At 45.5% G+C, this 20,725-nt stretch overlaps 1 long non-coding RNA gene across 4 annotated transcripts; it reads left to right on the forward strand.

Moving 5' to 3' along the window:
• Positions 1 to 1,878: 1,878 nt before the first annotated feature.
• On the forward strand, positions 1,879 to 20,489 carry LOC138685641 (uncharacterized). Of its 4 annotated transcripts, none has more exons than XR_011324981.1 (6): positions 1,879 to 2,089; positions 2,385 to 2,510; positions 4,365 to 4,607; positions 5,196 to 5,593; positions 18,218 to 18,319; positions 20,095 to 20,489. It is a non-coding gene; the product is annotated as an uncharacterized lncRNA (long non-coding RNA). The 4 variants fall into 4 exon arrangements; XR_011324982.1 differs by having other exon boundaries at positions 5,503 to 5,593; XR_011324979.1 differs by having other exon boundaries at positions 4,365 to 5,593.
• The last annotated feature ends 236 nt before the right edge of the window (positions 20,490 to 20,725 follow it).

The raw sequence follows: 20,725 nt of genomic DNA on the forward strand, positions 1-20,725 counted from the left end.
GAATACAAGCAAACCTGCTTCTTATAGAAAAAAAAAAAATCATAATTAGTCATTTTGGGTGCCTGGCTTAAAATACTCTGAAAGTTCATTGATTTTCAGATGGCTGGAACTGCACACAGTCTGAACACCAGGTATCTCCTAAGGCATTTTGGGTAGAATATCCCAAAGCAGAGCACTTACCACTATTATTATCTTTTGAAAATCCTGACTGGGAGTGACATTTCTGTTAGCTAGATCCCTTAACTCCAGGTAATACACAGCAGAGATGAACCGCCCCCCTGTACATATGTTCATGCCTTTTTAAAATGATACTTTAAATGCTAGCTGCTTGAGCTCACTAATAATTCCCTGAATACTAGTAGTTCAATCGACATGCTAGTTCTTATATGTAGTAAACCTCAAGATGGCACTCTTGAACTACAGAGTTTTTCAGGGAAGCTGATTATGAATTTCTTGCAAGGAAAAAAAAACAAAAAAAGGAATTTAATGGTGAGTGTGAACCTGCACAGGAATAACCAAAGCAAATATCAAGTAGAACAGCAATATCAGACTAGGACATCCATCAAAGCCTACTGGAGTTCACATGGCAAAATTTACTTGAAAGCATTGATTGCAATAAAAATGATTGTTGATAAAAAAAGAAAAATTTGTGAACAAATCCATGCTTTTTTTGAAGCTTCTTCCAGTTTTTTCCTTGCTTGCTGTCCCTTATTCACTACTTCCTTTTCTCTCACAGAGGATGTTTCCATATTTCCTCATGAGTATCCTGAGGTGTGCTTAGGCGTTACTTGGGTTTGGTTCAGACGCGAGGTAGAACGCATTTGGGTTCAACATTTATGCCAGTGGCAATGGTCTAGAAGGGCTGTGGCTCACAGTTCCTCCTACAGGTGACTCATCACCTCCCTGTGCAATGGAGGGTGCTCTGACAGTACCTGTAACGAAAGTCCCCGACGGCTTTGCCCTGGCTTTTCCTGCTTTCTCCCCACGCAGCATGAGGACAGAGGGAAGAAGCCCCGATGTCCCCAAGCCCAGAGCAGGAGGAAGGACACCTACCCGCTCCTCATTTGGGTACTGTGGAGCTAACCTGGTCCTCGCCAGCCCCACGTCAGCTCCTTGCTTTTTACTTTTCACACCTCGTAGCACCATTTCTTGCATCTCCACCAGGTTCCTGGGTGGAAATCCTGCGTGTGGCTGGAGAGAGGCTGTCTCAACACTGCCTGGGCGTTGGACGTGGCTGCTGTGACGTGGCTCTCGTGCAGCTGGGGAGCAGCTGGCTCCAACCCAGGCACTGCGGTGGGTGGGGAAATGCTGGCACCGGCAAGCAGTCACCCCTGTTTTGCAGGGGAAGGGGTCCCATCCTCAACCCAGGCTTATGAGAAAGTGGAGCTGGGAAAGAGGGCAGCAGCTCCTGGGCCTCCCGGAGCCTTTCTCCCTCTCTTCCTCTTCCTCCTCCTCTTCCTCAAGAGGAAGTTTTGTGGGAGTCAGAGAAATATAATAGGGAGCAGCCATGGGAGGGAGGAGGGAGGCCATGGGGGACCTACCCTGGCTTGTAAAGACTTTTTGGGGTCTTTCTCCCATGGCGTTTGCTCCTTTCACAAGAGCCTTCCCTCCCTCAGCAGTTTTCCTCAGCTGTTGCTTCTCTCCGTGTTGAGTTTGGAGACTGGCAGCCTTGGCTGTACCTTACACGAGGTTAGGGTCACAGCTGGCACCCACCCAGCCCACCAGCCAGCCCGCCTTACTCGCCGCCCTCGTAGCCACCGCGTTGGAGCCGGCTGCTGAGCGCTCTTACGAAATCATCTGCTGACTCACCCTTCCTTTGCTTGCCTAAGTGAAATCATGCCTGCCTTTAAAAATCACATTGCAGCATTACATGACATATTTATCCACTTCTTTCACTGCCGTGTGCTGCTTCAGATAAGCAGCTGTGAGTTTTCTAGAAAAAAGTGTGGGTTTTTTTTTTTTCTCTAGGGCCATTGAAAAAGGCAGGGCATTTGCTTCTGCTCTGCTTGCTGGTATAAATCTGAATCTGTTGAATCACCGAAGTCATTCCTGGAAATGCTGGGAACTGCCTTCTCCAGAGCTGGTACAGGTGGGTCCCAAGGTGGGCAGCTCTGTGTTTTTAATGGTGTCTGTGTCTCTCACATGCTGTTTCTCTCAGGTACGTTTTATGAGCACAGTGGTGTGGCCACTTAGGGCAGCAGATTGATGTCTCTGAGGATGCCGCATCGTGTCAGCATCCTTTCCTATCATCAGCCCCCACTGCAACATGGACTCACACAGACAAATGTCTCTGGGCCAAGTTTGGTTTTGGTACCAGTACTGTGAGGTTTTTCAGTTACTATGCCTAGATCAGAGACCTTATTTACTTGCACCCTCTTTTACAGAGCCACTGTGTCACGCATTGAATCTTTGTCCAAGCCAGTCTCTGGCACAACAAGGAGATTAGCTACCCAAGGCAAGAGCTTGATGAGTGATGGATTTTGGAGATGGACAGACAGGAAAAAAAATGAGTGGGATTTTGCTTAGACTGAGCCAAAACACAAAACTTAATTTTTTTGACTACTGAATAAGCCATTACACTACATTTTGATCAATCCAAGTACTGGTTTTGATTGTGATTTCATTACTTTTTGATTCAGTGTTCATTTTGATTCTGATTCATCTGACATTTTAAAAACTTTTTTGCTTTATAACATAGTAGGTTAATTTTTAATTGGGAAAAAACTAAAAGTTGAAAGTTCTGACGTTTCCAAAATTTAACAAAAAGAAGGTTGCTTTTTCAGAAGTAAAGCATTTCAATCTGACTTTAAGAAAAATATCACCTCATTTTTTTCTTCAGGAAAAACTATTTGCCAATTATGACAAATCTTACTTCTTTCATTTTGTGATGATTGTTAAAACAGTCATGAAAGCACGCTTAAGTGATATACTACACCTTGTTTTTTCCATGCTACAGAGCTGAGTAGAGCAGAGGCATGGATACTTTTGTCTCTTCACAGACTGGTTGTCTCAAAGGTGCTGAGAAAACCTTTTAAGCACAACAGTCAAGAGGGTACTTTCAGTCCCAGAAGTCTACGTTCTACCATTAGAGTACTTACTAGGTAACTTGGGCAGTTTTATGATGTGGCTGGCAATCTAACAGCTAGCTGCTTCCAGAAAGACCTGTGGTGCCAGCCTCTGCCTTCCCCAGGTCAACTCTATAGTCCTACCATCATTGCCCCTGTGCCAGCACCAACACTTGGCCAAGCCTGCAATGAAGAGGTCTGGAGAGAGAAACTAGCAAAAAAAAAAAAGTTCGACCAGAAATACAGAGTAGCTTTCTGCCAGTTTAGCCCCCAAAGTCTGCTCTTCATGGAACCCTTGCCAGGTACCAACACCAGTAAGGGAAAAGGACCATGAGCAGGATGGTCCTGAGCAGCAGGCTGGCTTGTCTGCAGCGGAGCCCCGTACCCCAGGAGGCAGCCGTGCCACGGAGCAAGAGAACAGTTTCAGACTTGGTGTTGCATCTCTCCTTTTCCTTTTGCGGTGCTACATCTCCCATTTTCCTGTTGCTTTCTTCTGTCATTTGAATTGTTTCATGTGCTTGGTCCTGTGACACCTGTGTATCTCTATAATGTTTTCTAGAGCTTAAGTAGACCCTCAAAAGCATTAAAACGCTGTGGAATACCCATGCAAACGTGTAATTCATCAGTTCAGGTTGTTGACTTTTGGGGAGGCTGAAGATTTCTTCTTTACTTTTAGAAAGCTGAAAGTAAAGGCATTTAACAGTCTTCCAAGTGAAAAGCATAATTTTTCTATTACTCTTGTTACGCTGGTCATTTCCAGATCTCAAGTATTTACATACCCGCACATTTCTATCTGATGTGAATAAATTCTGGTTGTGGTTGTGTTTCGGTTTTTTTTTTTTTAATTTTTTTTTTCCCTATGTATAACACCCCAAAGAATTGAAAACACTCTTTGAGCTTTGACACTAGAAATTTTTACTTTCACTAGCTGCAAGATGAAAACTAATGCTCTCCTCTGCCTTAGCTTGGAATACTGATTTGCAGAATTTCTCACTGGAGAAAATGGTAGGTATTTTTAAATTGTGCTTCCTTTTTAATGTGGAGAGCCATTTCTGGGAAAAGTTTGCAAGATCAGGCCCATGGTCATCGTTTAGTCAAACTGCATAATTCTTAGGTCTTTTAATCTTTTCTCATAAATCAATCATCCAATCCCCTTAATCGTATTTGTTGCTCGTCTCTGAATTTCTTCCAATTTTGCAATTTACATTATAATTAGGGCTTAGCGAAACTGATGAGAAAGTGATTTTGGGGGCCAATTTTTATGCTGCTTGTAAATATTCAAAATCTTCCTTTCTGCAGGATCGTGAGGGCCCCCCAAACTGCGTGACAATGGCAGGGACCAGAGGAACTCCCACTCCCGGGGCAAGGACAGATGTTTTCCTAGATTCTCCCACTGTGACTTGCCACTAATTAGTATTCATTATCCCATTGATTTCCCTGGGACTATAACCGCCTACAGCACAATTCAGAGTGAATAAGGACAGGAGGATCTGCCCCATCCTGCACCTAGTATCACTAAATCACTGCCTGATTTCGCTCAAGGTGAGTACTGTTAGGTGGCAGGCAGGGCAATGGGTTGTAACTGGGCTATTTGGGAGAACATAAGGCAGCAGGCAGAGACGTTTGCTGACCGAATGGCTGTGCTGGTGGAAGACATTGCTGGGTAAAACCTTCCCTGGGGTGTTTTCAGCTGCAATCACATGCTCTGCAGGCAGCTGGGACAAATGGTGAAGTTAGAGCCTGCACTCTGTTATTGCTGCCCCGCGCCCCTCCTTGCTCTCAGACCTGCTGGGGTGCTACTCACCCGCGCTCCCTGTAACCACCGTATGGAAGAGCATTTACGCAAATGCAGTGGGACCGAGGGTAGTTTGCAGATGGGAGGCCTGAAGAAGATGTACAACGGGCAGAGGAGCAGCCGCTGCCACTGCAACCACTTCCCCTGCTGCTGCTGCTGGCTTGCCATGGGGACATCTGCCCATGGCTAAAGCTTGCCCCCGCACTGCACATGGAGCGGATGAGAGAGCGCGTGTGATGCTTCGTGCTGGGGATAGAAGGTGGCCACCATAAAGACCTGATGGATTGAAACTTTCTCAGCCAGCACAGCTGACTGGGGTGTATGCTTGTCCTTAGGTGGAGGGGGTGGCTCAGAGTAAGGCCATCTGTGAGCCTTTGTAGAAGAAACCCGTGCAGAGAGTCCTTGCTGTACCTCTCAGATCAGCTGCCATCTGCGCCTCTCAAGGACCCGGAGCTGGTCTCTGATTCTGTTTTTCTACCTTAAGTTTTTCTTTTCTTATGTGAGGGCTGCAAAGAATTGGAAATCTGCCCCACTGGCAACAGACTGAAGACTCCTGTGAGAGTCTTAGCTCAAATGCAAGCTACAGAGCAACCGTTAGAAAATAAATAGCTGAATCCCTGCCTGCCTATTTTATGCCCATAGCCATACCGGCCATATTGTCATTTTGGTTCTGCTTCCTCTGAGCGCACATATGAGAAGATACCAGCGTATGTTTCTAGTCTCAGCAACACAGGTAAATGAAAATGAAGATTTTCATGTGCCCTCTGCTCACTTTTCTTCAAATATTTTGAAGATTTTTACGGTGAAATATCTCATATTGCTCTTATAGTATTGCTTTATAGCAATAATTATTCTGTTACATCGAAATACCCTTTTCCTTACAGTATGGATGCTAGAACCAAAAGTAGAATGAATGTTCCCATGTAAACAGAAAGTAGGAGACAGTGCACTCTCCAATATACAGGCAACACTGGTGAGGGAGAGCAGCATCTTTATCTCCATTCTGCAAACAGGAGCACAGAGAGGTGCAGCTCATCCAGCTGATGTTGCACAGGAACTGGGCATGGGGAGGCTCTGGAACTGAGTCAGTCCCAGTTCCTCAACTACAACCCAAGCAAGCCATTTTATAGATACTTTCCCATGCATCATGTGCAGTCCAGCCCTCTCAACCATCTTAAGCAAAAGAGTCACCAAATTAGCTGAATAATGTCTTGAATAAGGACTACATGGTTCTCTTTGTGCCATGCTGCTGGGAAGAGAGACCAACAAGTATATGCGCTGTCCAAATGTATCACCATGGCAACTAAAAGTTATAGTCAGGAATACTGTAGTTCCTTGTTTTTATCATGTCCTTCAGGTTCTACTCAGTGATAACACGGTCAATTGTTTTAGTATTCAAGTATGGATAATAGACTAACGGTAAGAGCACTCTGAATATGTGAAGCCAAAGAGCTTTTCCAATTTACCTTTCTTAAGTTGGCCCCAGAAGATAAACAAGAAAAAGAAAAAAACCCACTCGTAATACAGTGGAAACCAAATATTCTGCAACTCTAGAAGAAAGAGGATTTTGTCCAAGATTTTTAAATGCAACTATTAATTTTATATGACTCAGTTTTCCTATGTCCAAATTGAGACCTCTCAGCAGTTTGTTTTCTTAAAACCAGGTTTCTTCAACCTGCCTCATGTTGGATTCCCAGGAATCTGCCTGCTGTAGGAAAAGATCAGGTTTGAGACCATCTAAGGAACCTGAAGGTGCACAAGTCCATGGGACCTGATGAGATGCATCCACAGGTCCTGAGGGAACTGGCAGATGAAGTGGGCAAGCCACTATCCATCATATTTGAGAAGTCATGGCAGTCCGGGGAAGTTCCCACTGACTGGAAAAGGGGAAACATAACCCCCATTTCTAAAAAGGGAAAAAAGGAAGACCCAGGGAACTACAGGCCAGTCAGTCTCACCTCTGTGCCCAGCAAGATCAAAGCAGATCCTCCTGGAAACTATGCTAAGGCACATGGAAAATAAGAAGGTGATTGGTGACAGTCAGCATGGCTCCACTAAAGGCAAATTGTGCCTGACAAATTTAGTGACCTTTTATGATGGGTTTACAGTCTTGGTGGATAAGGGAAGAGCAACAGACATCATCTGCCTAGACTTGTGCAAAACATTTGATGCTGTCCCACATGACATCCTTGTCTCTAAATTGGAAAGACATGGATTTGACAGGTGGACCACTTGGTGGATAAGGAATTGGCTGGATGGTTGCACTCAAAGAGTTGTGGTCAATGGCTCGATGTCCAAGTGGAGACAAGTGACAAGTGGCGTTCCTCAGGGGTCAGTATTGGGACCGGTGCTGTTTAACATCTTTGTTGGTGACATGGACAGTGGGATTGAGTGCACCCTCAGCAAATTTGCCACCAACACCAAGCTGTGTGGTGTGGTTGACACTCTGGAGGGAAGGGATGCCATCCAGAGGGACCTTGACAGGCTTGAAAGGTGGGCCTGTGTGAACCTCATGAAGTTCAACAAGGCCAAGTGCAAGGTCCTGCACATGGGTCAGATCAATCCCAAGCACAAACACAGGCTGGGTGATGAGTGGATTGAGAGCAGCCCTGCGGAGAAGGACTTGGGGGTATTAGTGGATGAAAAACTGAGTATGACCCAGCACTGTGCACTTGCAGCCCAGAAAGCCAACCGTATCCTGGACTGCATCAAAAGAAGCGTGACCAGCATGTTGAGGGAGGTGATTCTCCCCCTCTACTCCACTCTTGTGAGACCCCACCTGGAGTACTGCATTCAGCTCTGGGGACACCAACATAAGAAAGACATGGACCTGTTGGAGCGAGTCCAGAGGAAGGCCAGGAAGATGATCAGATGGATGGAGCACCTCTCCTCTGAGGACAGGCTGAGAGAGTTGGGGTTGTTCAGCCTGGAGAAGAGAAGGCTCCAGGGAGACCTTATAGCAGCCTTCCAGTACCTAGCTGGGGCCTACAAGAAAGCTGGAAAGGGACTTATCACCAGGGCATGTGGTGATAAGACAAGGGGTAATGGCTTTAAACTGAAAGAAGGTAGATTTAGATTAGATATTAGGAAGAAGTTCTTTACTGTGAGGGTGGTGAGGCACTGGAACAGGTTGCCCAGAGAAGTTGTGGATGCCCCATCCCTGGCAGTGTTCAAGGCCAGGTTGGATGGGGCTTTGAGCAACCTGGTCTAGTGGAAGGTGTCCCTGCCAACGGCAGCAGGTTTTGAACTAGATGATCTTTAAGGTCCCTTCCAATCCAAACCATTCTATGATTCTATGATTCCATGAATCCAGTGTTGGAAATCATTAATAGTTTTGAAAACTGAGGATGCTTTGTCACTGTGCTGTAACTACAGCAGTTGAATGGGATTTCGGAAATTTAGTCCTAGCTTTGTCACAGATCTACTGCGTGGTCTTAAACAAGGCAGGCAAGCTGTCTGAGATTCAGTTTACAGTCTAAGAAAAAAAAAAGCTAAAATTTCATTTTTCCTCTCAATCATTAATACTTTCACTGTAAGTGCTCAGTGCTGATGACTTTCTCTTTCTACAATGTCTATCACAGTAGCCTCTTCATTCTTCAAGTTTAATCACAATTAGTAAACAATAATGCAGTTCTGCACCTAATTAAAACATAGAGTTTCTTAGGTAGGTTTGGCAGACCTCACCAAGCTTTGCCCTATGATGACTGCAGCATTGTCTGTATGAAAGTTATCTAGATAGTGCTGGTTAAAGTATATGAACAACTGCTGCAGTCCCATTTTAAGACTGTGATATAGATATCATAGGTACTCAAGATGAGTAGTACAGATTTTCTCTCCGTCAGGCAGATTAGCAGGGAGAAGACTATGAGAGACACTGAGAAAGCAGAAGGGGCAATGGCACACACTGCCTCAGCATCAAACTCACATTTATCCAAGCCTACAGAAGGCTGTCTGTAAAGATCCACATAGCCCAGCAATTCCGTCACTGATGGGGCAAAGATTAAGCCTTGGGATGTGTGTGCATATGGTGCTGTGTCCCAAGAAGAGTCTTGGACAATTTGAGGCCCATTTCATTCCTAAGATGCATGGGGAGGGAGAAGCACCCCTGTAATTGCTAGTTCCTAGTGATTTTTTTTTCAGGAATTTTTTTGCCACTTTTGAACCCATTTTGCTGTTTCTGCTCTTTCAGCCCTATCTAGAGAGGATGTAGGGGGGAGTGGGGAAAAGACTGGCTGAGGAAAAGGGCAGGTACTCAATGCCTTCTTCTTATCAGCCCTTGCTAGTAAGACTTGCTTTCAGCAATCCCAGGTCTCTGAGATGAGTGGGAAAATCTGGTGCAGTGGAGATTTACCCTTGATGGAGGACGATTAAGCTAGGGAGCATTTAGGCAGGCTAGACATATATAAATCCATGGGACTTGATGGGATTCCTCTACGAGTGCTGAGGGAGCTGGCCCATGTCCTTGTGAGGCCACTCTCAATTATCTCTGAACAGTCATGGTGGTGGGTGGATGCTTGAAAGAAAGAAAATGTCACTCCTATCTTCAAGAAGGACAAGAAGGAGGATCCAGGCAACTACAGGCCAGTCCACCTCACTTCTGTCCCTCGGGAAGTGAGGGAGCAAATAATATTGGAGAACACTTTCAGACATGCAAAGGATAAGGTGACTAGAAGTAGCTGGCATGGATTTATGAAGAAGTCATGTTTGACCAACCTGATAACCACCTGTGATGAGATGCTTGGCTTGGTGGATGAGACGAGAGCTGTGGATATTTCTTGTCTTGGCTCTAATAAGGCTTTCCACACTGTCTCCTGTAATATCCTTATTGACAAACTGATGGAGTACAGGCTAGGTAAATGGTCAGTGTGGTAGACTGGAAACTGGCTGTACTGCTGAGCTGAAAAAGTTGTGATGAACATCACAAAGTCCCTGTGGATGCCAGTCTCTGGTGGTGTACCCAGGGGTCAACACTGGCACCAGTACTGTTTACATCTTCATTAATGACCTGGATGCTGGGATAGAGTGCACTTTCTGCAAGCTTGCAGATGAAACAAAACTGGGAGGATTGTTGACACTCCAAATGGCTGTGGTGCCATTCAGAGGGACCTCAACAGGCTGGAGAAATAGGCTGACAGGAGCCTCATGAAGTTCAAAACAGGGAAAAGCCAAGTCCTGCACCTGGGGAGGAACACCCCCATGCACCAGTACCTGCTCGGGGCTGACCAGCTGGAAAGTAGCTTGACAGAAAAGGAGCTGGAAATCTTGTTGAACACCAACTTGGACATGAGCCAGAAAAGTGCCTTTGTAATAAGAAGACCTACAACCTCCTGGGCTGCATTAGGCAGAATGTCACCAGCAGGTCAATGGAGGTGATGCTTTGCCTCTACCCAGGACTGGTGACACATCTGGAGTCCAGTGTTGGGCTCCCCAGTACAAGAAAGACATGGACATACTTAAGCAAGTCCAGCAAAGGGGCATGAAGATGATTAAAGGATTTTGAGCATCTCTACTATGAGGAAAGGCTGAGAGAGCTGGGACTGTTCAGCCTGGAGCAGAGAAGACTTGGGGGATCTTATCATTGTCTATAAATACCTGATGGGATGGTGCAAAGGAGACAGAGCCAGGCTTTTCTTAGTGGTGCCCAGTGACAGAATGAGAGGCAATGAGCACAAACTGAAATATAGGAAATTCCATTTAAACAGAGGAGAAACATTTTCTTACTGGAAGGGTGATTGAACCCTGGAACAGCTTATCCAGGTAAGTTGTGGCGTCTCCATCCATGGAGATATTCAAAACCTGACTGGAACAGCCCTGAGCAACCTGCTGTAGTTGATCCCACTTTGAGCAGGGGGTTGGACTAAATTATCTCCAAAGGTTCCTTCTCCCGCAACAGTCCTGTGATTCTGTGACAGGAGAGGAGAATGGTCTTAGGAAATTTGCAGTGCTCCTTCAATGTAATTTCCTGTATCCAACAAATCTACTCTTTTCACTGTGATACATGTTTTGCTTTGTTAATTTATTACTATTATTAAATTAATATCATGATTTATTGGTGATAGAAGAAGTAGACCTGGAAGACAGCAGTTGGAAAGGATTCCCCAGATATCAGTGGTTATTTGGATTCGGATCACGTTTTTAGTTTGCTGGGTGTAAGGCCTGTAATACTCCAGAAGTGAAGCTTATATGTAAGTGCAGGCCTACCAGTTTCTGCTGGGGTTGTGATGGACCACTTTTTCAATTTTTTCATCACTGTTTAGATGCATCTTGAAGCTGATGCCTTCCCTGCATAGTGACAGAGTCAAACCTGTTACAGGGTGAGCAAACAGCTCTGTTTGCATCCAGAAGTGACTCGTCATGGGTCTCCTTCAGCTGCTTTTCACTATCCTCTCTGCCAGGAGAGCTGTTTCTCTCACCTGCTTAAGGCAAAACAAGTTGGAGTTGTAAAATCCAATGGTTTAAGCACTCCCAGGTTGTTATGACTGAGAAGGGTTAGAGAGGGCTCAGATGACCAACTCTGCTGGCAGGTCAAGGGGGCTGGAGCCTTTGGCTGGAAGTGGTGATAAGCAGCTAGGGAGTGGGTGAGGAACACCAATCTCTTCCAGCACCCCTAAATGGAGGATATTCAGACCCTCAGGGCAAATTCCTCCTATATGCATCTTTGTAACCTCTTCCACCAAAACAGAGGTTAATCTTTTCTTTTCTACACAAGATGCAGAAGCTTACAAAGAGTCTCCCTCAACAGGGTAGGCATATGGAAAACGGCAGTCAAACCAATGACTGCAAAGTTAAAATTGCAGTATTTTAAGTCCTATATCAATTTCTTCTGACCTTCAGTAGAAAGGCTTGCATGCACAAAGCTGCTTGCCAGTCCTCTGATGAATTTAAACAGGTGATTTAGAATGAAGAAAATATGAGCTGGCAAAACTCTCATGTCTTTTGTTATTTTTTTCCAAGGACTAACATTAGTACTGGTACTTCCTGGACTGAACCAAGGTGCTGTGTTAACAGCTGCAAAATTACTGGAAGCAACTTTGGAAATAGCCTGTATGTGCCAATTTGCTGTAGCTGTGCCTTTCTCCTGAGCTACTACCTTAATCTCTGGAAACTCTGTTTTTCATTTAACAACACAGACAGGGTTCCAGGTGCTGTGACTGGGAAGGAAAACCTCAAAAAGGAGAAATGAAGGTAAGCAAGGCAGATATCAGTCTGCAGACAGCCTGGGACCATAGCTCCATGACATGTGAAGTGACCCATTGACCTCATTGAGATATTCATTCAGCAAGTTCCTGGGGCTGATACTGAAAACTCAGTGTTAATCATTGTGATGTGTCTGTAAGAGAGGAAGAGGATAGTGCCGGATATCCCCCTTTCAATACCAGGTACATGTTTTTTGGTGTCATGAGTCAGTAACATTTAAGAAGAGCCATGATGTATTACCCTGCTCTGCCTCTTTCAGGGTCAGGAAGAGACTGAGCCCAAGAAGCCCGAGGTGTGCCTTGACATTGAAGAACAGCAGATCTATTGGTCAGAGCTGGGTCTTTCATAGGATGTTATGGCTGAATATGGCTGAGTTTACAACTCTGTCTCCACCTCTCCAGGCAGAACTGCCCGTCTCAGAACAGCTAGTCAAGAGATCAGCTTAGGTGTAATATCAAATCACAGAAGGGAGATCTGAGCATCTCAAAACATGGCATGGCAATATTTTTATCAGATGAGCTGTCTACTGCAAATGATGTGTCACATTGGCACCCCCAGCTGGAAGCCAGTGGTAGGAATGGTACGCAATGTTTGAACACACCAAATAGGGAAGCCTTTGAAATCCTGAGATGGTTTTGAGAAGCCCCTGGCCAGCAGCTCAAATCACAGAATCACAGAATGGTTGAGGCTGGAAGGAGCCTCTGGAGGTCATCTGGTCCAACCCCTCCAGCTCAAGCAGAGCCACCTAGAGATGGTTGCCTAGGGCCATGTCCAGATGGCTTTTGAGTACCTCCAAGGATGGAAGCTCCGCAAACTCCCTGGGCAACCTGTGCCAGTGCTCAGTCACCCCCACAAAAAAGTGTTTCCTGATGTTCAGGCGGAACCTGTGTTTCCGTTTGTGCCCATTGCCTCTGGTCCTGTCACTGGGCATCACTGAGAGGAGCCTGGCACTGTCCTCTTTGCACCCTCCCTTCGGGTATTTATATATATTGATGAGATCCCCCCCGAGCCTTCTTATCTCCAGGCTAAACACTCCCATCTCTCTCAGCCTTTCCTCACAGAAGAAATGCTCCAGTTCCTTAAACATCTTTTTTGCAGCCCTTTGCTGAACTCTCTCCAATATGTCCAGTGCTGAGGAGAGGAGAAGGATCACCTCCCTCCAGCTGCTGACAATACTTTGTCTAATTCAGCCCAGGATACCATTAGCTGCCTTTGTTGCAAGGGCACACTGCTGGCTCATGTTCAACTTAACTTAGTGTCCACTAAGACCCCTTGGCCTTTTCTGCCAAGCTGCTTTCCAGCCAGGCAGCCCCCAGCATGTACTGGTACATGGGGTTGTTCCCCCCGCAGGTGCAGGACTTTGCACTTCTCTTTGTCAAGCTTCATGAGTTTCCAGTCAGCCCATTGCTCCAGCCTGTCGAGGTCCCTCTGAATGGCAGCATGACCTTCTGGTGTATCAGCCACTCCTCCCAGTTTGGTGTCATCAGCAAACTTGCTGAGGGTACACTCTGCCCCATCATCCAGATCGTTAATGAAGATGCTGAAGAGGACTGGACCCAGTATTGACCCCTGGGGTATACCACTAGTTACTGGCCTCCACCTAGACTTCATGTCATTGGTCACCACCCTCCAGGCCAGGCTGTTCAGCTACATTTCAATCCACCTCACTGTCTGCTCACCCAGCACATAATTTATCAGCTTGCCTATGAGGATCTTAGTGGGAGAGTGTCAAATGCCTTACTGAAGTCTAGGCAGACAACGTCCACTGCTCTCCCCTCGCCTACCAATCCAGTCATTTCATCATAGAAGTTTCTCAAGCTGGTCAACCATGCCTTCCCCCTGGTGAAGCCATGCTGACTACTCCTGATGACTTTCTTGTCCTTCATGTGCCTGGAAATGGTATACAGAATTACCTGCTCCATTGCCTTCCCAAGGATGGAGGTGAGGCCGACTGACCTGTAGTTCCCTGGGTGCTCCTTCATGCACAGGCAAATAGTTGCTCAGATTTGCTCAGATACTCCAGCCATTTTTAGGCTTATAATAAGCCTAAAATGCCAGTGTTTTTAACTGTGTTCACTGAGAACAGAAATGAGACTAAGCCACGTCCACCAAACCAGTCCTGTGGGGTGTCTCTAGCATCTCCCCAGCACATAAGGATGCTAACAGGTACACACATTCAGCACTTCGCTACCTGGTGGAGCTTGCAGTCCAAACACAGAGCATGGGGAGTGGAGCAGAGATACAGAGTGGTGAAGTGGTTTCTCCAAGGTCATGTTAGAGGGTCAGTGGAAATTTTGCAGGGGGAACTCAGGGCCAGAGTTGAAAATGCTGAAAACAACAGCTGTTTTGTCACTGAGCAAGGACTTTATCACTATATTTTTTTGTCCTGTCTGGCAGAAAGACACTAATGCTGAAAGTGTTGGCTCAAAACCAGCTTTTCAGCTGTGGGAGACTGGTCCTCTAACTGTGCTTGTAGTGCTGTTGGCAGGTACTGCGCTGTGCCCTGCATCTCTTGCCTAACTATCCATTTGCCCAGACTAAAAGAACAGGAGACAGCGTAAGAGTTACAAAGGGGATTTTAAAAAATTTCCATATTGTGGACATAGGAAATACTGGAAGGGAAACTTCCCTGGGACAGACCACTGTTAAAGATTTGATGTCAGAAAGTCTTCCATACTCCATGAACCATCAGAGGTCTGTCCGGGAGATGCCCAGTTCTTATGTCAGCTTCAGTTTAGGGAATCAGCTACTAAGCTGGGACACCCGTGGCCTTTTTCTGACCAGCTCCTACAAGCTGAACTTGACTAGTAACAGCATTGAGTGGAGGGCCCAATAGATCAAAAACTGCGTGGGAACTTTTGCATTCAAATATAAAAGTGAAAGAGAACCCTTGCTCTATCAACTTTTTCCTCCCCAGACTGAGTTATTCCCAGCTATTTCACCATTTCTCACATTTTTTTCTCTAACAGAGTTCTTTCTGATGGCAGATTGGTCTCTTCAGCCCTTCAGACAGAGCATTTATCACAGATGTGCTTACCACGTCTCCTGGAGTCTTTCTATCTCAGACGTGCTTGTTACAAACACCGTCACAGGCTAGGAAAGTTAATCTGAAAGAAAGTTTGTCATTTTTTTATACACCACTCTTCATAGGTAGGTTCTTTCCTCCACATGATGCTTAAATTTCTTATTAGGTCAGATCACCCGTGTCTCAAGACTGATGCTGTCTTCTGGCACTGGCCAGTCCCTTCCCTGTTAGAGGACCGTGGGAGCCTCTTCCCCCTGCCCCAGGCTATAGTGCCATTAGGCAATTAGGCAGTTCCGAGCAGACCAGGGGATCTGCGTAGTGCTGCTGATGGTGGAGAAGCAAGTGTTACTGAAATGGCAGATTAAAAGCAAGGGGAGGACTTTCTTCTCTCTCTCCTGCTGTCTTGTTTTCTTCTAGTTCAAGCTCTGCTGTGTGGCTAATCAAGAGAGGGAGTAGCAGAGAGATCATCTGAACAAACAGAGCCCAATATTTGATTTGGATGATGACAGTGAAAATGTCTTATCTTGCTTTAGTGGCCAAGTGACCAACCCCTACTGCCCAGCCTTCTGTGCACTACAGACCGGCCACAATACGCTGGTGTGCTCAAAGTTGCCGCAAAGGTCTCGCCCTCGCAGCTACCTTTGAGAAGATCTCCAGCAGCGGAGAGGATGAGTGTGTGTGTGTGTGTTTGCCTGCAGGCGAGGGAACAAGCCTGGAAGGAGCACTCCTGCAGCGAACAGGGGAGTTTCTGATTCTGGCAAAAAGTTTGAATTCTTCGCCAGAGCTTGTCACCACCTTCCAAAGCACTGGTCTGCTCTCTCTCTCCCATGCTGGTATTTGGCTCCTGCCTTCTTTCCTCAGCTGCTGAGAAGCTGTCCCTGACTTTGGCGAAGGAAAGGAGGCCCTGGCCTGGGGCTCAGCACCCTCCGGAGCTGGAAGGGAAGATGCTCAGGTGTCCAGAGTGCATTGGACCTGTCACCCCCACCGCCACACACGCTGCCACAGGGCTCCTTGACTCCCATGGGAATATGGACACCTCCTTGGATGTTTAAATCCATTTCACAAGCTACATGCGGTGCTGGCGCCTGGCCGAGAGGTGCGGAGCTGCTCGGGGGCAGCAGCAGAGCTTGGGAGGGTCATAGATGCATTCAGGGCAGCGAAGGCTGAAAAAGCTGCTCAGCCTTTGGAGGCAGGAGTCTGGTGGATGAGGGATCCATTTCGAGCTCTCCAAAGAGGAAGGAACTACTTTCAGTGTTTAAAATGTACTTAACCTAAGAAGTGGATGTAGACCATTCTCAATCAGCCTGAGATTTGGGTGGAGTTCTGGGTGATTTTTTTTTTTTCCTTTATAGTAGGAGCTACCATAAAGCAGGGTAAGTTATAGGGTGTGTACACCATATATGGCCCTGGAGAATGAATATATTTTGTATCAGTGAATTAGGTAGTATTCTTCTGTTTGATGTATGTTTTCTTAACCTCTGTCCCCCTGTCACATTAAGGCATTGAGTTTAGTTATTTCAAAACATACATGTGCATATATATGCGTGCATAGATATGGACCTATGCTGTCTCCTTTTTTGCTTTTGTCACTTTGTGATATTATAGTTACTCTGAATGAAAATCCTTTAGGCGATGTTCCAGGAGAAATGAAGATGTTTTAATCAAACCAAAAAGTGAATGCAAAGGACATTTTGAGCAGAGTAGAGTTGTCCAGCAGAAATAATGATTTGCCTCCCTACATGTATCTTGGAAGAACTGACCTATGCTGTTCTCCACTCAGGGATCCAATATCGCTATTTTGGAGTTATGTATTGTTAGGGGGTTTTGGTTTTTTTCTTTGTTTTACGGAGAAGATGTATTCCTTACAGAAAATTTTCAGAGGAGCAATCAATACACAGAATGAATTGTCTGTTGTTAGATCTGAACCGTATATCTGTATACAGTACATTTTTGTACTCTAGGGTGCTCTAACAAGCATCATGGCTGGATCATAATAAACATTTGATTCCCCTATCAGAAATACATATACACACACAAACAAACATATTTTGCTCTACCTTCGATGTGTTTGACAGCATAAAATTTAATTACCTGAAGCGGTTTATAAAGTAGTTATAATACAAAATCCATAGCCAGACCACTAGAATTCAAATATCTAAGCCTTTAAGAAATGGAAAATAGCCAAGCAGTGTGCAGTTGCATAAACGCTCCATTATCCTTACTTTCCTTGCATTCAGAAAGAATTCATGAAAAAATCCCTCACCATCTGCTCTATCCCCACCTATAAGGCATGCTCGAAAATTCCTTCAATGTGCACATCATTACTGGGGATTAAATTTTCATATATGCATACCAATCTCTTCCCTCCTCCCCATACTGCTTCCTTGCTCCTGCTTAGGTAACAGGTCTGCCCTGTTGGTGGAGGACTACTTCTCTGATGCTAACTCTTGTGAGGATGGCTATGGAAGAATTGGGAGAGCACTGTCTCATTCACACCCAGACAAGGTTGGTGGAGATTATCACTTCCACCAAAAAGTTAGGGTGGAGCTCTTCTGCCTGCCCAGAGTAAGTGGGGAGGATGGGGAACCCTCCCAAGTTCCTGCTACTGCCTTAGCAAGAGCTTGCTGCACAGTTACACTCCTACACCCTCTCCCTATAGTGATAATTAAATAAGTATACTAAATAGCTAATAGTTGATGTTGAAGCCTACTGAATAATTTTCCCAAGATATACAAGCAAAAAGACTTCTGTCCTGATGAAAAGCTCAGTTCTTTAAACCAGCCTAAATTAAATCAGCCTGCTGGCCAGGACTGTGTATTTCTCTGCTGCAAACCCCACTCATCTTTACAGTTCTGTTTTGACACAGGAACCTCTTCATTTTGATCTTGTTAAAAAAGTTTTTACTTACTCAGTACAGAGGTGCAGAATGGGAAGGCCTGTGATCCATAAGGGTACAAACACTTGCTGCTCATTCCTAAATCTTACCTGGGCATAAGTTTTTTGCTTAAATGTATCTGAAATTTGACATTTCAAAGCACAGTCTTTTGTAAACTAGAGGGAACTGAAACTGTTAGACTTGCAATCTGGAAGCTGCTAGATCTGCAGGGAATGTACTTCTCTTGTTTGGATTCCCAGATTTACAGACAGTCCTCAAGAAGAGAATTGGATTGAACCACTGAAGATGATGGTAGCAGCACCTAGAGATGCTCACGGTGAAAGGCTCTGTACCAACACATGGTAATTGAAAGTCCTTAGAGATACAGTTTAAGCAGGCAAAGAGGGAGAAAGAAAGACATAGAGAAATGAAGAACTTCCCCCAGGATGATACCAAACCTTGGTGGCAGATCCAGGCTTTAATCCCAGGTTTTATGATTTCTGGTCCAGTGTCCTATGATATGTCACACTGCTCCCTAACACTTGTGGAATGCATTTCTTTCTATATCACTGCATAACTCCCTCTGTCTATATAGACACATCTATATATAACATACAGGGTTCTCTATATAGATGGATAATTCTCTGTGCGTTTACTAATTTATCATACATACCACATTCCAAACAATGTAAATATTTTAAATACTTCATTCAGAATGCTATCTGTTTATTTTTCTCCTTTAGAAATATCCAGAATGTCGCACAATTCTCCTTCCCATTTTAGAAAGGAATCCTTTCTTGCCCGCAGAGAAAGAGGCAGTGATATTGAAATTTCCACAAAGAGAGTTTGTCCCTTGAGTGCTCTTGCAGGCATTTGTGCTGAAGAGATGTTAACACAAGCAGCATTTTACATGAAATATATTCCCGTTGCTCAGGGTTCTGCTGCTTGAGGCTTGCGAAGCTGCAGCTCCCCACATTTCCCAGCCCTCCAAGGAACCCTACAGCAGAAATAAGGAAGCCAGGACTTAATATTTGGATATTTAAAAAAAAAAAAGAGCAGAAGAAATAGGTTTTTCTTTTATATGCATCACAGGAGGGGGGAAATGGTAAAGATTTGCTTTGGGACTACTTGAAATCAACTTTTTTTAGTCCTGTGTGGCTAGAGCAATCTTTGCTTGTGGTGGTGACCCAGGCAGGTGGATGCTGACCCCCACCACTGTGTTACTCTCAGCCCCTCACTGGGGAGTGAGCCGTCATCCCAAAAGGGGCTGGGGGCCCTGGCAGTGAGGAGCTCCCCTTCCAGGGACAGGGGCATCCCCTGACCTGAGACCGGGACGGGCTTCGCTCACGCCAACAGAGCGCTACCGAGGTGAACCACAGGTGTTACGTAAATGCCGATTTTTATTGCTGCCGGTACGGGTAGAGCTTAACCACCCCAGCTGGCAAGGGAACTGAAGTGAAGCTTCTTTCCCCACCTCTGATCTCAGATCAAAAGCTTCAGCCCTGCCTGCCGCACCCTGCTCCTGCGAGGAGCAGTGCTGGGAGAGTGATGCCGGGGGCACCCAAATGGCACGGCCGCCCCCGTGGCCCCTGGCTCTGGCGGGGTAGCCCGGCACTGCCGGCTTTTGCTAATACCTGCTATGGGTCTCGATGCTGCAGGAGCGCAGAGAGAAGGGGGACATCCTGGAGAAGAGGTGGGAAAGGGAGGGAAGAAGGACAGAAAACACCATACCAGGACGTGCTTTGCGCAGATGTCAAAAACCGGGAACATCTTTACTAATTGCAGCAAACTTGGCAGAAATTAAGCCTAATAGGCCTCCTTCATATGACTGTGTGACTAAACACCAGATGCCCTAAAGGCACAAACTGACAAGGCTATGTAAATCTTCAATAAAGTGTCTGTGATCCTTCTGACAGAGAGAGGATGTTGCAGGGCAGCCCCCTGAGCACCCGTCCTCCTGGGGGGGCACAAGCTGGTGAGGCAGGGGTGGAGGTGTCGGGACTGTGTGCTAAAAAACCCAACACCAAAACCAAATTTTATGACAAAGATGCTCTTGAGAGTGCATTTTCATAAAAACATCATTTTTCTAAAGAAGTGGCAAAACTCCAAATATTTTCTTTCTATTTTTCTTCCCTAGCACAGCACTTCTGTCCGCTGTCATGAAGAGACCCTGATACTTTACGAATGGTCTTGGGGCATCATGGGAGGAGAGGGTTACTTTGGATTTATCCAAGTGTTGTAAACCACATGGCCCTTCTCTCTCCAGCCTTATCTTTGAAATGTCTCAAGAGACATCTTATTTTTATGACTGCTCAAGGACCGTAAGCCTGAGGAGCTGCTTTTGGGAATGCATATGATCCCTGTCACATCAAATGACTGCATCGTAATGTCAGCACTGTCTGTGGAACATAAAGTAGCTGCTGGGTCCCAGCTCTCCATCTGCAGTTCCCCCAAATCCAAGATTTTGAATATGAAATTTCTATTTCGCTGTTTTCAATAATTTGAAACTGTTTATTAAAAGGGCTAATGCACGATATTTTACCTCCATGTGTTCTGTGGTCAGGAAAACTATATATAGAGATTGCTCTTGAGAAATTTTTATCTGCATTTGTGGTTAATGTGCATGATTGCCTTAGGGAACATTGTGGTACCGTGCCAATGATTCTTCTCGTTCCAAAGCACAGTAAAACTTTACAATTTTAAATCCTTGGCACAATACCTTTTTAGGTTATGTCAGAAGTACCAGATATCAGTTTCAATAAAGTTGA

The sequence above is a fragment of the Haliaeetus albicilla genome, chromosome 6, assembly GCF_947461875.1.
Source record: "Haliaeetus albicilla chromosome 6, bHalAlb1.1, whole genome shotgun sequence".
In the NCBI taxonomy this organism is placed as follows: Eukaryota; Metazoa; Chordata; class Aves; order Accipitriformes; family Accipitridae; genus Haliaeetus; species Haliaeetus albicilla.